Consider the following 12,509-nt stretch of genomic DNA (forward strand, 5'->3'; position numbering starts at 1 on the left):
TATTAAGCTTCAACAAAGGGGAAGGCTTCTATTTATAGGAAAAAGTGAGCTTCTAACCAAGCCAACTGATTCTAGAATTTTCCAGATCAGTTTGGTCAATTTTTGACCATTTTTGGGTCAGTTTAGTCCACTTTTTGGATCTAGTTGAAACAGGAGAGAGGAGAGATAAAAATATCTCATTATTTGGGAATTTAAAACTCTCCCACACATATGAAATAGGCACCTCCTTCATGAGGGGAATTCCCCCATACTAAGGTGTCAAAAATGTATCATTTCTTCTAAATATCTCTCTTTTTTAACTATTAACCTTGTCCTTAGTCAACTCTTTATCTTATGTGAGTATTTACTCATTTTTGGGGAATTTTCCTTTTATTCTTTCATTTATCTCCTCCCTACATTTGGATGAATCTTATTGGTCCATAGGAACCTTAATTTAAAATTTTTAAAAAAATCTTGACCCCTAGGATATGGCCTCTTGAACAGATTATACTTGATTTCTAATGCACTTTCTGAAAATCTTTTTGAACTTCTGTTTCAAGGGAACTTATTTTAATATGAAGAGATATTTTTCATCCAAAAATATCCAAAATGTGAATAACCTCTCTCTGGAATATTTTCTCTCTCTAGGCCAAAACAGGTAGAGACAAGATCTTTTATATTTCTGAAGAGGGATTTGACTACAGGGAGAAAATTTGGATATCATGAGGGGCTGGGGGAGGAATCTTACACAAAGGAGGTTATGGCAACCTTTTCCAGAAGTTTGTGGAAAAGAAAGTTTGTTTTTATGTTATTCCAAAAGAGTAATTCCCACCATTTTTGCATCTAAAAGAAATATTCTAATTACTCCATGTACATATTCACCTATGTATGCATGGATATCATTGATATTAATTATTAAATTTGATTTTTATGCATAGAAAGATGCATAAAGAAAAATTTTTAATTACAAAAGTATTATTTTCATTAAATTTGATTTTTATGCATAGAAAGATGCATAAAGGAATTTTTTAATTATAAAAGTGTTATTCTCATTAAATTTGATTTTTTATGCATAGAAAGATGCATAAAGGATTTTTTTCACTACAAAGTGTTATTCTCATTAAATTTGATTTTTATGCATAGAAAGATGCATAAAGGAATTTTTTTAATTCCAAAAGTGTTATTCTCATTAAAATTAATTTTTATGCATAAAGGAAATTTTTTTATTACAAAAGTGTTATTCTCATTAAATTTTATTTTTATGCATAGAAAGATGCATAAAGGAATTTTTTTATTACAAAAGTGTTATTCTCATTAAATTTGATTTTTATGCATAGAAAGATGCATAAAGGAATTTTTTTAATTACAAAAGTGTTATTCTCATTAAATTTGATTTCATAGAAAGATGTAAGAAAACAATACAACGTATGTGCTCAACAGATAACAGGATCTCGTATGCAAGAGAGAAAAGCTGATAGTATGGAGAATTAAAAATTTGATTACTGTAGAACTGGTACAGTAGATGGTGCTGCCTCCCAGTCGTGCGCTCCTATGTGAGAAGCTTCGATGGCGTGCTGGATACAGTAGAGGACGGAGGCTGGATGCTAAGGAATCAGGGTTGCTGTAGCTAGTGATGATTATGGGCTTCATGGGCTTGCTCTTATATAGAGCCTAGTCTACCATGTCAAAAATGGCCGATGCCCTTTTTTGGTCTAGTCACGCCCTTTTTTGGCCTAGAGCCATCTAGGATCATCTGGTGCTCCAAACGGGCCCCCGCAACCCAAGAGTGGGTTGCCCCAGGAAATGCTCCATCTACCCTTAGTGCGGTCAGTCATGGAATGCCTTCCCGCACTTGCATGTAGCCTAGTTGGCAGTGTGCCATCTGGTGTCTAAACCAAGTCCTACTAGGTACCTAGCTACTCTAATGCATTCTCCTCATTTGGGGGGCTCACAGGTAGAGTTAGTCGGTTCCTGTGTAGTTACACGAGAGTAGGGCATTGGTAGAGTTAGTCGGTTCCCACGTAGTTACATGAGAGTGGGGCATTTGTAGAGTTAGTCGGTTGCCACGTACGAGAGTGGGGCATTGGTAGAGTTAGTCGGTTCCCGTGTACTTACACGAGAGTGGGGCATTGGTAGAGTTAGTAGTTACACGAGAGTGGGGCATTGGTAGAGTTAGTAGTTACATGAGAGTGGGGCATTGGTAGAGTTAGTTACACGAGAGTGGGGCGTTGATATCTAACAACCCCCCTCAACGTCCAACGCTGAGTCGATGAAGATGCCTCTCCAGCAAGTCTCTTCCAAGAGCCTTCGTGAAGATGTCCGCAGCATTGTCTTTAGTCGGACAGTACACCAAGTCGACCTCTCCATTCATGATGATGAGCTCGCGTACAAAGTGATATTGAATGTCAATGTGTTTTGTGCGAGCATGGAACACAGGGTTCTTGTTGGCAATTGCCATGCAACTCTGATTGTCACATGATAATAACTGCGTAGGCTTGTTCTGCATTGCACCCATGTCCCCTAAAATCCTCCTCAACCACACTGCCTCACAAGAAGCAAAACATGCTGATTTGTACTCAGCCTCGGTAGAAGAAAGAGCAACTGTAGGTTGCTTCTTGCTGACCCATGACAGAGCTCCAGATCCAAGTGAGAAACAGTAACCTGTCATCACTGATCTCCTGCTGTCCACATCTCTTGCCCAATCCGAGTCACAAAATCTGGTCAAGGTGTTGCCCTTGGTATAGGTGATGCCATAATCAAGTGTGCCTTTGATGTATTTCAACACCCGCATCCCTGCCCTCCTCCAATGATTCTCCCGGGGCTTATTGGAAAACCTGCTTAGTACATCAGTCGCAAAACTGATGTTCGGCCGCGTGTTGCACAAGTAAATCAAACTGCCCACAAGCCTTCTGTACTTTGCTTCATCCACCAGTGGTGATGAATCCTCTTTTGAGAGCTTCACGTCAACCTCCATAAGGAGTGCCAACTATCTTGCACTCAACCATGCCGAATGCCTTCAGTATCTCTCCAGCATACTTCAGCTGCTGTGAGATGGAGATCTATTTTGGCTCTTGCCAAACTTCAATCCCCAAACAGAGATGCATCAGTCCAAGGTCTGTCATTTCAAACTCTCTTCCTAGCATCTGCTTTGTCTGCGAGATCTTCTCTTCATGGTTCCCTGTTATGACAAGGTCGTCCACATAAAGGACCACGATCATACACCTACCTCCTTCTATGTAGATATACAAATTTGCATCAGATGGACTCCTCTCGTGAACCTATTTTGCAGAAAGTAGGCATCAATCCGCTGGTACCATGCTCGTGGGGCCTGTTTCAGCCCATAAAGTGCCTTCTTCAGTTTACAGACTTTACCTTCTGAACCGAGGATCACAAATCCTGGTGGTTGTTCCACGTATACCTCCTCCTTGAGATCTCCATTCAGAAAGGTGGATTTTACATCCATCTGAAACACGAGCCAACTTTCCTATGCTGCTAAGGCCAAAACAGTGCGAATTGTGGTTAGTCGAGCTGTGGGAGAGAAGGTATCCTTATAATTAAAACCATGTACTTGTGCGAATCCCTTTGCCATGAGCCGAGCCTTGTACTTATCCAACGTGTCGTCGGACTTGTACTTGGTCTTGTAAACCCACTTGGTGCCGATTACCTTGCCGTTTGGTGGTTGATCCACAAGGTCCCAACAAGTGTTGTTCTTCATTATGGAGCCATATTGCGATTGCATAGCCTCCATCCACCTATCATCACCTTGTGCCTCTTCAAGACACTTGGGTTCTTCAGCACGGATCACCTCTGTTATCAAAGCGTAGTTGACTAAGTGTTCCTGCGCCCTTCTTTGCTCCTCTAATCTCTTGGACTGGTGGTGTTCGGATGGTGCCTCCTCAATGGCTGGAGGTTCTCTGTCGTCCAAAAGCTGCTTTACCCACTTCTTCAGGAATGGTCGTTGCCATTGTGGTTCTGCAGGCTCATCTTCCTCTTCTTCTTTATCATCTTGAATCCTCTCAAGAACCATTGGGGGAGTTCGGTCTGCTGGTGGTGGTTCTACTAGATGGATATCCTGGTCCTGGTTGTCTGGGAAGGAAGCATCCTCCTCCAATTGATGCAGCTGTTCTGAGAAGACGACATCGTGACTAACTATTACCTTCTTGGTAGTAGGATTATAGAGGCGGTAACCCTATGCCTCTTAACTATAGCCCAAGAAAATACATTTCCGGCTCTTCAGTTCCCATTTAGTCCCTATTGGCATCAGGGACATGCACAAAACAGTCACAGCCAAAAACTCTAAAATGTGCAGCTGAAGGTTTCTTTCTAGAAGAGGCCTGTAGTGGAGTCATCCCGTTCATCACAGCATTTGTGTAGCTACGATTCAGAATGTAAACTGCTGTGTTATATGCTTCAACCCAGAAAGTCTTTGGCAAATCTTTCCCTTTCATCATACTCTTGCCCATTTTGTAGATGACGCGCATCTTGCGCTCTGCTGCTACTCCATTTTGCTATGGTGTATGTGGCGGGGGTTTCGGCCTCTTGATCTTGTGACTTTTGCAGTAACTTTCGAATTCACCTGATGTGAACTCACCACCTCTATCTGATCTCACCTTCTTCAACTTCCTCCTGGATTCTTTCTCGACCATTACATGCCATTTTTTGAACTTAGCAAAGGCCTCATCTTTAGTCTTCAGGAAGTATATCCATATCCTTCTACTGTAGTTGTCGATCAGCGTCATGAAGTAGTAGGAACCACCCAAAGCTTCCGTCTCCATCTTTCCACAGAGGTCCATTTGAACGAGCTCTAGAGGAGCCTTTGCCCTGCTGGCCTCTTTAGGAAAGGGCTACCGATGCTGCTTGCCCATCATGCAAGCTTCACATACATTAGGCAGATCTGTAATTTCTGGTAGGTCTGCAATCATTCCACATTTATGCATCTCCTTTAAAGAACTAAGGTTTAGATGACCAAACCTCTCATGCCACAGCTTATTGTTGCTCACATCTGCTCTAGCACTGAAAGCTAAGAGTTCGTAGATGTTGTTGCGTCGTGTACCTTTACCAACAACCTTCCCTTGAAGATCCAAAATCTGTGTGCCATTCTTATCGAAGTGAACTTTGAGGTCCCAATCCGTGATCGCAGAAATGGACAACAAGTTTCTCTTGATGTCTGGTACATAAAGAACATTGGACAACTGTTTTACAACTCCATCTGACTTGAGAGCAATCGTACCTTTTCCTTTTGCTGGACATTTTGTATCATTGCACTGCTACCAGGATGTCATTCCCTACCGGATGTAGAGAGGTATACCAATCCTTATGACTGGTCATGTGGCGCGATGCATCACTGTCAATAATCCAAAGTTCATCCCCAGGTACATGAACTGCCTCCGTGCAAATCTCCTCAACAATCGTTACGAACAACTCTACTGGTACTGCCTCCTGCGCAGCACTGTTTTGCTGGACTCTCTCTTTACTCCGTTCTTCTCATCTGCAATCTTCTTCTGGCACTTGTTTTGCTTGTGCTCTGCCTTGTTACAATAGAAGCACTTGATCTTCTTCTTTTTCTTTTTGTCCTCTGAAGAAGATAGGTTATCAGAGTCCTTACCCTTACCTTTCTTTGATCCAGCCGAGAAAGCTAAATCTTCTCCAATCCTCGTCTTTTGACGCATCTCCTCCTCGCACTGAAATCCTCAAAGTTGAGGGGCAGATTTTTGTTCTGCATATTCAGCGCCGTAACAAGGCCGTCGTACTTTGGTCAGAGAATCCGTATGCATCTTCGTGCTAGATCCTCACTGGTGATGGTGATGCCAATCGCAATCATCTGATCGCACAGACTCTTCACCCTGGTGATGAACTTCTCTGTCGTTTCAGACTCAGACAGTTTCTCGTTTCGTGAGTTGAGTCTCCAGATTAAAAATCCGCATCTGATTCGTGGTCTTGTACTGATTCTTCAAGATCGTCCATGCCTCCTTCGTTGTGGACATGTTGAATTAACGCCATGATAGAATCACTTACACTGCAGACAATAGAACACAGCGCATCTGCATCTCTTCTTATCCACGCGAGCATTTGATCCACAGTTGGTACTATCTGTTGTCCTGCATTGGCTAGATCCGGCCTCATAATAACTGGCTTCACGTCCACCCCACTAGCAGTATCCCAAAGCTTGTATGCGGTTAGGATGGCTGTTTTTTGCCTCGATTTTCGGGTTAAATTTTGAGGCTGCTAGTCGGAGGCCAAAATGGTCGATTTTAACTTCGAACAACCACGTCCAAAGTCGAAGTTCTCAATATCAGCTTTCCGATGAGTCCTAGAGCGCCTTCATTGAATATATGGTTTAGGAGATACGGGCCTCTAAATAGGGGTGGTTTCCAGAGTCTGACCTTTCACGGCCTAAACTTTCATGCCCGAAATTTCTTTCACAGCCAGAATTTTAGTCGGAATTTCTTTCACGACGGCCAGAATTTCTTTCACAGCCAGAATTTTTGCCGGAATTTGTTTTCGCGGGCCGGATTTCCGTTCACAGCCGGACTTTTTCACGACCTGGCTTTGACGATCGGATTTTTTTTTGGGGAATCTAGTGGAAAATATGAATTTTTCTTTTTGGGGGGGGGAATATTTTTAAACTTAAAATGAAAGGGGTATGGGCATTTTCCCAAAAAAGTAAATGGAAATTAAAAAAAAGTCAACCTTTTAATGACACTCCTTACACCCTCCATAAATGACTCCCAAAATGGACAATTTGATAACCCATGAGCATCTACTCATTGAATGCTCATTAGCCTTAATGAGTTATGTGAAAAATTAATTAAGTATTAATCCAAGATTAATCCTTTCACTAATCTTTCTCTCTTTTACACTAATCAAGGACTCTAATTAACCATTAATTCCTAATTAATTCACACAATTGAGCACATCATTGGATAGAGCAAGGGAATGCTAATCTTTGTGCGCATCAACAATTGTGTGAAATAATCTAAAATAAGAGATTAATTAGACTATTAATTATGGTCTCCTCTTTTAATTCAAATTTAAGTAAAGAGAGTCAAATTTCTCCAATTGATGAGAAAATTGATGTGATTAGGTGTTTTGATGTATCTAGATGCTCTCAAAACACTCAAAAACACCAATTTCAACTACTCATATGATCCATTTAGACCCCAATTAACACATTTTCTAAATTTTTGGCCTCTTGAACAATATTAATTATCCTTAATGACAAAAACCAATCCATTAAAAGAAATTAGTCAAATTCAAGGGTTTTTTTATGGTTTTAAGAAATTTTCTGAAAGATGAAGCTACTCCTAATGCTTGCTAACACTCTAATCCAAACAATTTCAACAACAAACACACAATTAAACTAGAATTAATGATCTTAGTTCTATGTTTAACACTAAAGAGAGCTAACATTCACTAGAAATTACATTCTATTGCATTGTTTAATGCAACGGATGCAAACTAAGCCTAATACAAACTATGTGCAAGCCCTAAGAACATGAAAAACCATAAAAATAACAACAAAAATAACAAATTAATCTAAAAATTAAGCAAAAAGCATTCTTTTCAAAAACAAAAAAGCGAGCTATTCTACACCAAACTCACACAAATCACAATTAAATCCACATCTTTTTCATGGAAAACCATTAATCAAGATAATAAGCAATGGGTTATGCATAGATTAGAGACAAAATGATGAAAAAAGCCAAGGGATGACTCCTCGGTAGCGGCGCCAAAATGTTATGGCTCACCCTAACCCTCCTTGAAACACATCCAAAAAGAGATTACCTGGTGAACTGCAACTATCGTGGAGGATCTTTCCAATGGCCGAGCTCATAACCCTTGAGGTCTCCAAGCTTAAAACTCCTTGAGAAGCAATTTCACCACATCTCCTGTGCAAGCGTTATCACACCGCCGCCATTAGGGAAAAAGGGAGCTCATTTTGGGGCCTTTTACGGTTTGGAAAAATAAGCTCTCAACCAATGAACAGAGGGCCAACGTAACGTTGGAAATTCACAAAAATAAAAGAAAATAGATAAAAGAAAAATTATTTTATGTAGGTACAAGCGTGCTACATTAATGTGGAGATTGGTTTTTTATTCTCACAAGATCTTTGGACATGAAGATAGAATCTAGTCTGACATTTTCTCTGACAAGGGCCTTCCTGCTTCCACCTCCCTTTGAACTTTGAATTGTTGTGCTGCCTTTCCTTCGAAAGGTCTACCATTCTACACCACTACCTCATTGTGCAGCAACCTCTTCTTTTTCAAAACTGCTCCCTTGATCCAGTTTGGCTTAGAGTAAGATGTTTCTTGTCAACTATCTATCTGCCTACTTTCTCTTTCTTGAAACTTCACTTTGTTATCTTGTTTACATTGCTTTGCTGTGGTTACAGATTCACAAGGTATCTATGGTGAATAAAAACTATGGTCGTTCTTGTGGAAGACGCTCTGTGGATGATAATGTTATGAAGGCAGAATTATACCACACATCCTTACCCCGTCGACCTGCTTCTTCTATTTCTTCGGTAGAGAATTCAAGTACAGTCAAAACGGAAGGAACTTGGGAAAGGTTTACTGTTTCGAAAGGAGCATGGGTGCTCATGCAACCTAGTAAAAGAAAGAGACCCCAGACAAAAAATATTTTCTTGGCATCATGGAAGGGAAGAGTACGAGATTTTAAAATCACCAGAGGAAAGATATCGGTGAAAGAAGTTTTGATTCAGCATGTGTACATGCATAAAGAACTTGTCTTGCGAGACTATCCAAATGATCTTCCGCAACACAGGCCTAATTGTATATTTTTCTATTGTGGTTTTGTTCTTTATGAGGTGTATGGATTTTTAAGACAAAGCTTTCTTTCTTTGCTTACTGATATTCTTGTGTTGTTTTATTTCAGATTTATACCCTTCATCGTATGAGACATGGCAAAACATCGATTGTATTCTGGGATTTATAGATGTTTTGCATGGATCGATAGGAGAACAACAATACGAAGGTCGATGTGCAACAGAGCTAGCTCAATCCGGTATATTTTTTACTGATCATTTTTATCAGTTGTTGGACAATGCAAACACACATGGTGTGTTAAGAAAACAAGACCTTCCAGCATGGAATTCAGTGGATTGGCCTCTCCCACATTTTAGTGTTACAGAGGCATATAGAGCCAAGCTTTTCAAAGAAGTACAGAAAGCTCTGAGGCCCAATATTGCCACAAGGATAATAAAAATTTCTTTGTGCATGCCTCTCTCAGTTTTTGTAGACTTGTTTAATACCTTTCCAGTGAAGGTTTCAAAAACAATGTTCACAGTTAAAGCAACAAGTCTGGCATGCATGCCACAATTTTTGGATAAAGGTTGGGATAAGAAGACATGTAGTTCAGTGTTTTGTGAGGTTGTCCAACCTTCTATGCAACTGAAGTACATGGTTGCATCACAAAATTTCATTTTTTCTTTTTGTTATAAGCGCAGTCGAATGCTAGGTACAAAACTAGTCCCTATGGATCAAGATGAAGATTCTTTTGGTGCAGAAAATAAACTTCTTGATATTGATGTTGTTGAGAATGGTGATGTGCTAGTCAATATCACATTAAGACAATGTTGCTCCCTAGCTCAATTGCGCAATGACATTCTATTTGAGACAGAAGGTTCTATTTCAAAGGACTTTTTATTTATCTACAACAATAAGAAGGTATACCATGTGACTTATCCTAGTCTCATTAAGCACTGCTATTAGTTTACTTTACCCTATTGTTTCATATTGCCTTTTTTCAGGTGCTCAAAAGAAGAGAGAGATCAATAAAATGCAAAGACATTGAAAATTTTAAAATTGAGATAACACAGACTCCATAAACAAAGGTATTATATTCAGAAATGTAAAATTCTGTACAGAAGTGTTTAATTACATATGTAGAACATATTCTTGACAACAATTTTCTATTTATCTACAGGCTGATCTAGAGGCTGCTCTACATGGTCCAAGCTCACCGTATCATCTTTGTTTGGAGAATCTACTTTCTGTTGCTCCATCTTGTCGTGTACAGTCTCTTGGTACTGCTCCATTGTCTCCTCTACTACCCCTGGAGCATCTGTTTGCTGTTGCTCCATCATTTCCTCAATAACATCAGCAGCAACAGGTCCTTGTTCTTGTGGCTTCTCCTCATCAGCACTAGGTCCTTGTTCTTGTGGCACCACATCTGCATCATCTGTGTCATCAAGGTGTATGACACCTTCTCGGACTTTAGAGCTCTCACCTAACTCGACAGTAGCTGGTACAATAGGTTTGGGGAAGGCATACTTCAAAAACTTCCAAATTATATCAGCTCTGAAACTATACACATAGCTCGAGTTGAAGCTATCTTCTCTCATCTGCAATGAGATATGATGATTTAGAACACTTTGTACCAATATCAAATTTTTTGAAGCTAAATGAAAATTATTTTTTCTTACAAGCTCTGGCTGTCCTATCTCAAAATAGCTTGAAAGTATATATTTGGCACTAATCAGCACTCTCCAGCCACAGCTACTTGAATCATCTTGTTGTGGTGTCTGGATAGTTGGAAAGATATGTTAGAAACTGTTAATGTCTGAACAAAATAAAATTATTCAATAAGTTCAAAGGCATAGCATGAAATAGACATCAGTAGAGGGAGCAACTTTCTACCTCTAAATCTATTGGCTCTATTGAATCCAAAAGATTGACATTAGGAGGACACTGATCCAATGCATCTAGAAGTCTTCTAATACAACTGCAATACATATAATTCAGTTAGTGTGCATTAAATCCAAATAATGAAGTTTAAAGTTAAAAATAGCACACAAACCACTTACAATTTAACCTCTCTGTGTGTGTTTCTAAGAGAGTTGAATAAAAAGCATTGCTCTGCTGGATGTCAATAGAAGCAAAGCTCCAGTGGTGGTCACTGCATAAGGAAAAAAGCATTAAGAAATCAAAGGCTACAAGAGTACTCAATCTTGAAGGAAAATCCCAAAAGAAGCAGCCACACACATACTTGTTATGGTATGGAAGTAGCAAAATATCAACATGATCAAAATCACAGTGTCTGAACCAATTGGAAATATCCATGGGAGTTTCCTTTGGATCTCTTAACTTGAAGGAAATTGCAGGATCAATAATATAAACTGTATGCTGTACAGCATGGTTCAGCCAGCTTCTCATCATGCTACATTGGACAAAACAATAATTAAGGTAAGGTGTAAGGGAGGAGGTACAATAAGGATTGTTTTGCAAACAAATGTAAAATAAAAGACACTTACTAGAGCATTGCAAGAATGATAGTATCTGAGCAATACTCATTCTTATGAGCCAATGCTGCCAAGCATGCTCTTGTCAAGTCAAAATTATTCTCTGAAAAATCATCTTCAATATGGACAACTATGTTAGGGCCTAGCTCCTGCAACCTTCTCTGTATCTGTAGCTCCATCTGTACAGTCTCCACATTTATAGCAGATTTGGACTCCTCTATTTGCTGCTTCAGTGACTCCTCATAAGCAGCTTTCCCTCTGGTGCTCATTGAGTGGGTTACTTCAACAACCTTCACCTTGTCTGCCTTCAATTTCCTTGTAGGTGGAATTAATAATATGTCTCTCATTTTAATGTCCTGCCATTCCACAGGATGGACCAGCTTGTCATACCTCCACCTCACTCTGGACAATGTGTTGAAGTCCTTGGCCATCAGAGTTACCCTGTGAAGCATGGGCTGCTACAAGCATTGCATCTTCAAAGTACTTCTCCAAGTAATCCTCTGCCATTTCCTGTAAAGAAAGAATGGCAGTCCTGTTCCACCTGAAACCAAGGTGCCAGCTATCACAAATTTCTCTCACTAGCCTCTGAAAAGGTGCCTTGGGGATTGCAAAGCCTATAGCTTTTTGCTGTTTCCTGATCTCCTTTAGCACACCAGCAGAATGCTTTAACCTCTTGGACTTTTGCTGCAGCATGCTCATTGGCTTCCCCTTCCTGCCATGTGCAACTCTTCCTTTTGTAGGCACACTAGATTCCTTGACATCAGCCCCAGCTGCTGCTGCTGCAAGCCCTGGCCCCTTGCCAGACCTCCTTGCAGTTGCCTTGGTTCTTGCCATCACTCTGAAAAGGTCCATACAAAGCAATAGTAAAAGATTAGAAACATGGACAACATAGAATGATTAAAGAAGGTGATGACAAATTGGATGAAGCAAAATTGAACAATTTGCAACAAAAGGCGATTATGATGATTTGAAATTTGTAACAGCTCAAAATCGCGTTTTTCTGCAAATACTTGAAACAACATGCTATTGCATTCATATGATGAATTCTCTATCTTTCCAACTATAAACAATATGTATTGTGTTTATAGAAGAACTATGCAGGCTTGAAATGGGTGGATGAAGAAGCATTTGAAAATTTGCAACAAAATGCGATTTGGACTATTTTGAGATTTCTAAAATCCTCTCCTCGCGTTTTGCTGCAAATTCTAGAGACAACATACTTTAGCATGCCTTTAGTCATTTCAGTGTGTATGCAGCTTGGTGCAACATG

The 12,509-nt window shown here is 39.9% G+C and overlaps 1 pseudogene; it reads right to left on the minus strand.

Annotated features, from left to right (window-relative positions):
* Positions 1-2,227: 2,227 nt before the first annotated feature.
* On the minus strand, positions 2,228-2,953 carry LOC147634801 (secreted RxLR effector protein 161 pseudogene; annotated as a pseudogene).
* Positions 2,954-12,509: the final 9,556 nt, after the last annotated feature.

This window comes from Cibotium barometz, chromosome 10 (genome assembly GCF_041138505.1).
Source record: "Cibotium barometz isolate CiBa-2024 chromosome 10, ASM4113850v1, whole genome shotgun sequence".
In the NCBI taxonomy this organism is placed as follows: domain Eukaryota; kingdom Viridiplantae; phylum Streptophyta; class Polypodiopsida; order Cyatheales; family Cibotiaceae; genus Cibotium; species Cibotium barometz.